General features: G+C 44.6%; 1 long non-coding RNA gene across 1 annotated transcript; it reads right to left on the bottom strand.

Moving 5' to 3' along the window:
* Positions 1 to 1,591: 1,591 nt before the first annotated feature.
* On the bottom strand, positions 1,592 to 3,468 carry LOC119308052. The gene is made up of 3 exons (XR_005149765.1): positions 3,245 to 3,468; positions 2,173 to 2,276; positions 1,592 to 1,861 (listed from the first exon to the last, which is right to left on the bottom strand). It is a non-coding gene; the product is annotated as an uncharacterized LOC119308052 (long non-coding RNA).
* Positions 3,469 to 5,620: the final 2,152 nt, after the last annotated feature.

The following is a 5,620-nucleotide window of genomic DNA, read 5'->3' as shown; positions in this document are numbered from 1 at the left end:
CGGTCAGTGCACAAACAGGCTCATGCACTGGTCAGTGCACAAACAGGCTCATGCACTAGCCGTTTTATTCCTAACTGAATTTAACTGACGACTAAACTAGGCGCAGGATTACAGAGACAACATCCCTCCCCGTCCCTCGCGAGCTTTCTCCGCTGCCGGGATGTCCTTCGGCGCCCCCGCCATTGCCGTTCGAGCCCGCGGCTCGCGGACACCACCGAGAAGACCGTGGCACAGTTGGCCATCAGCTCAAGCAGTAGCTCATCCCCCTGTGATCGCCAAAGTCGTTGGTCGTCACCTTCATCGGCTGGCTCTCGATGCTGGCAGCTTCCCCGACCGGCTCTCTTATGTCCGGCTCCATCGACTGCTAGGAAGTTTTTGGTGGGCGTCGCTAGCCAGCCGCGCAGCGTTCGGGCTCGTCATCGTGCACTACCGCCAGGGGGAGATTAAATTACTCAAAACCACCTTATTTGTGGCTGGGGTAATGGACTGCCACCGTTTTTGTCAAAAAAAACCACCAACTATACGGCAAGTGTGTGCGTTACCTCGTTCTAACAGCGTGGATGAGGGCCCACGGGGGCGCGAGGGGCGCGTGGAGAGGGAGCAGCGGAGCATCTCGGCAGATTTTGGGCGAGAATGGAGGAGGGTTCTGGGCATGAAATTTCGGGGAGCGAGCGTGTGCGAAGAGTGCCGCTGTGGAGGACCTGGTTCACCGAATGCCTTGTGGAGAATTATTCTTTTGTTTTACCTGGCCAGCTGTCTGTTTGAATCCCCTGTGTGGGAAATACAGTATGATAGAAATGGCGGTCTAAAGTAATACTGGGCTGTTCTACAGCCCAACAGCCCATGTCGACATCACTTAACATTTTTATGCCATGGAACAATTGATTTTCCATAGGAAAGGAACCAATAAATTCTCAAACGTAGAGTATTTTTCCAGCCATTACAGTCTGCTCTCACAAGATTTAGAGCACTCTTTCCGTTTTTATTTACTCCTCATATTAGGTGCGTCTAAAGTCAAACTTTATATACTTTCAACAAGTTTGTAAAAGAAAAATATCGGCATATACAACATCAAATATATATCATTGAATTCATCGTTGCATATATTCTCATATCATATAAATTTGTTACTGTAAATGTTCATATTCTTTTCTACAAACTTGATCAAACTTTATAAAGTTTAACTTCAGACAAAGCTAATATGCAGAGTAAATAAAAACGAAGGGAGTACGTACTGTATACCTTATCATCAGCATGCAAATAACTAGTACTCCCTCCGTTCGAAAATACTTATCATCAAAATGAATAAAAAGGGATGTATCTTGAACTAAAATATGTCTAGATACATCCCCTTTTGTTCATTTTAATGACAAGTATTTCCGGCCGGAGGGAGTATGAGCCAAAAACAGTTCGTTCAACCATATCGTACTCAGATACTCCCTCCGTCCCATAATATAAGAACGTTTTTGACAATAGTGTAGTGTTAAAAACATTCTTATATTTTGAGACAGAGGGAGTAACTGCTAACCGCATAATCTAAGAAAAACAACTAAACGTTAGTCGCATTAACATTTCACAAAGATAAGCACGACGTAGTGCAAGCAACATTGCATTTCCGAGGTTTGCTAAAATAAAAATGCCGCATCTCTGAGATGGTTCCATCTAACTTGCTGATGGAATGCACATCCAACCGGTTTGCGCTTTAGAAAGATCCAAAGATATAGGAAAACATTCGACAATCTCAAACAGAGCACTGCACCGGCCAACAGAACAAGCCCAAAATTACCCCAGAATTTTCCCAAGAGAGTCCATGTCCTTCAGGTGCTAGCATCAGCTTTGGTGGCAGCCAATTTCAAGGAACCTGCAAGGCCAAAGAGTAATCTTAAGTAAACAGAAACGCTCTAACGTCTCCTCGCGGATACTTTAGGTTATTCTCCCTCGTTCCTAAATATTTGTCTTTCTAGAGATTTCAACAAGTGACTATATACGGAGCAAATTGAGTAAATCTACACTCTAAAAATATATACATCCGTGTGTGGTAGTCCATTTAAAATCTCTAAAAAGACAAATATTTAGGAACGGAGGGAGTATGAACTAGTACTTGCTAATATTTCAAATTTCATGATAACAATCAATTTGCAGCATGCTCACTTGTAAGAAATGGCAACATACTTCAGTTCAGTCTTCATTAGGTGATAATCAGTCCCTGTCTGCATGAACCAGCGTGGCGGCCCAAGTGTTCCTTCCGGAATTGGTCTTCTTGCTCGAAAGGGACCCTTCAATCATGTTTGAACGCACAAGAACTTAGAAAAAATGACAAAGAACAAAGACAGTAGTATATGTTCCTTAGTTACAGTAAGAGTTCAATTGGAAAACATATTTTAGCATTTAACAGGAAAATCATATAGATATACGTTGACAATAGAGGAGCAAAACACTTTTTACATCAAACAAAATCCCATACCAATGCAATAAAAGAGAAGATTATCTAGCAATGCCAAATTCCACTAACTTCAGTGCTGCAATCAAAGGAAAAACTTACTGCTAACAACGGTCAATTTATTTCAGCGGTGTATGAGCCTATCGGCAATGAAACTCTACACAACATTTAGGTTGCCACTGATGATAAATGAAACACTGGTTTCAGTACTTTCAAATACAAATGCAGTTGGGTTGTATCGACAAAACATGATGCAATGTAGTATGCACAAGAGGTGTCAAAGCAATGTTAAACAAAGATCTATGCAATCTGACAATTATAGATCAGCACTTAATTACAGTAAGATTTGAATTGGAAAACACAGTTTAGACATTTAACAGGACAATTGCATAGGTATATCTTGACAATAGAGGAGCCAAACATTTTTTACATCATACAAAGATCTCATACGAATGCAGTAAAGAAAATCAGATTTTCTAGCAGTTCCAAATTCCACCTTCAATGCTGCAATACTATAGAAAGGCTTACTGATAATAACGGCCAATTTAATTGAGGAATCTATTAGCCTATGGGCAATGAAACTCTCCACCACATTTAGATTGCCACTAATGATAAATGAAACACTAGTTTCAGAACTTCCAAATACAAATGCAGTTGGTTTGTATCGACAAAACATGATGCTATGCAGTATGCACAAGAGATTTCAAAGCAATGTTAAACAAAGATCTATACAATCTGACAATTATAGATCAGCACTTTGATATTCAATGATCAAACAAGCATGTTAATGGAGCATAAATGTACCTGCACAGGGGATGTAGCTGGACCCTAGCCATGTTGGGAGCGTGCAGGGCACAAGAAAACCAGAGGGGCACAGGGTTTGATCGCCGGCTCTTTCTGGAAGATACCGGCCCCCTAAGCTTTTCCCCTTAGCCATGTCCACAACAATAAGAAAGCGACCATAGATGAGGTACAGAAAGTTCGCCTGGAATGGATCGATGGCGGCAATGCACGGTATGTGGTCCTCGCGAACTCCGCGCCCGGGGCAGGGAGGCGGACCAGCTGGCCGCTGAGAGGGTTGCAGACGAAGCGCGCGACGTCCGGCTCGCCGGCGTACCCGGCGGCGGCGTCGAACTCGGCCAGCCAGCCAGGGCGGAAGGTGCGGTCGACCGGGGCGCGGCAGCGGGCGTCGGAGAAGTCGAGGAGGAGGAGGCCGTCGGGGGTCGCGGCGCGAACGGCGCCGGCGAAGAAGCCCGTGGAGGTGGCGTCGCCGGCGTCGGGGACGACGAGGTGGGCGGGGACGGAGAGCTGGGCCCACAGGTCCTCGTGGAGGTCGAGCGACGCGCGCGACGGCGGCCCCGACGCGTCCAGCGCCGGCTTGGTGTAGAGCATGGCCCACGGAGGGGGCGAGGAGGCCGCCGCGGCCGTGCAGAGGGAGCGGCGGAGGGGCGCCGCGGCGGCGCCGGCGAGGCGTCGGAGCATTTCGCTCGTTGGGGTGGAGCAGAGGGGAGAGGGTTTTGCGATTCTGCTTTGCCCGTGAGCGGTGGCGTGGTGGGGAAAGAAGGAAGGGGGGGTTTGGTTGGTGCACATGGACTCGGTCCATGCGGCCTTGACAGCTTTAGCCAAAAGGAAGGCTCACGTCCAGCCTTCTCCGGTTGAAGCAGACAAGACGACAGAGAGAAGCTGTGTTTGAACTCCTGTTTCAGATTTACTACTACGTAGCAAAGTGCCCATATGCTTTGAACTCCTGAGGTAAATCAATAGATACTCAGGAACTTAAAAATCAACTTCATACTTCAAGAACAACTTCAAGCCGCAAAAAGGTCTTATATTTAGTTACAGAGTTTGTAGTTTATAACCACCGGGATTTCTTAGGTTTCATCTTGATTTAGGTTGTATAACATTGCAAGACTGTTAAAAGACTTGGGCTGTGATCAAAGTTGATGTTACGGCTGCAGCTGCAATCCACAAGCTGTTCTTGGCAGGCTCAGTCAGACTGATCATGTTTATCTCGAAAAACCAGGATGCATGCCTCATCAAAGATTTCTGCCCAACTTAGTATACAGTATCCCCAAGATATGCTCCAAACTTCTTGCTGTCATGCTTAGTGTGTGCATGGGAGAGCTAGTGCATATAAACCAACTGCCTTTCATTAAGGGCAGGTATACTATATATCCATAAAAAAAATTATGCTAGTTTGTCAGGTGGCAAAGAAATTACATCGCCGCAAGGCCAAGGGTGTATTGCTGAAGCTGGATATCTCACGAGCGTTTGATTCGATCTCTTGGTCCTTCTTGTTTGAAGTGTTGCGTGCAAAAGGGTTCCCAGAGAGACGAAGATGTTGGATTGCCACCTTGCTCAAGACGACCAGCACCCGCGTGCCTATGGTTTTGCATCTAAGAAATTTATGCACACACATAGATTGTGTCAGGGAGATCCCTTGTCGTCATTGTTTTTCGTGATAGCGATGGATGTACCCACACTACAAAATTTGCTCTATTTTGCGATGTTTCACTTGTGTCACGTAAAACTGTTTTTTGTCACGAAAAAAATATACTGGTGATGTTTCCCAGCCGTCACCCCCACCATCATTGAAGCGTCGTCATAAAAAACAAAATGTTGACAGTACCACTTTCTCGGTCACGCAAGATCATGTCTTAGGTGACGAACCCAAATTGATCTCCGAAGCTTGCTTAATGTCAAACCATAAGGTATTGTTAAGAATGGCCATTCCTAATTTTTTAGATGCACCTTAAGGTACATGCACAAACTGTATTAAGAATTGAGTGCTTATTAGCAGGTCAAAATCTGGTAATAGACAAATAATCATCACCTAGAGAGATATCAAAGAAATCTGAAATATGGATCCATATTTGTTTAGCTATTACCACACATTCAAAGAAGAGATGTTTGATGGATTCATCCTCAGAACAGAACATGAAAAATGTGTTACATTTTGATACGTGGACGCATATTACAACATGATGATACAAAACGACCTATCGCTGACCACCCTGCACACCGGTTCTACTTTTGGACTGCTTTATTGTGTTGTTATATCAAATTCAAGACAAGAAATGCACAATATGTTGATAATATCTCTTGTGAATTTGGTGGAAGTTACTTTTTTCGAGAACTCTACAGAAAGATATACTTGGATTACCATTTATCTTCAGTCTC

Source organism: Triticum dicoccoides, chromosome 1B (genome assembly GCF_002162155.2).
Source record: "Triticum dicoccoides isolate Atlit2015 ecotype Zavitan chromosome 1B, WEW_v2.0, whole genome shotgun sequence".
Lineage (NCBI taxonomy): Eukaryota > Viridiplantae > Streptophyta > Magnoliopsida > Poales > Poaceae > Triticum > Triticum dicoccoides.
Note: the sequence above shows the minus strand (reverse complement) of the source record. Positions and strands in the feature narration are given on the sequence as shown.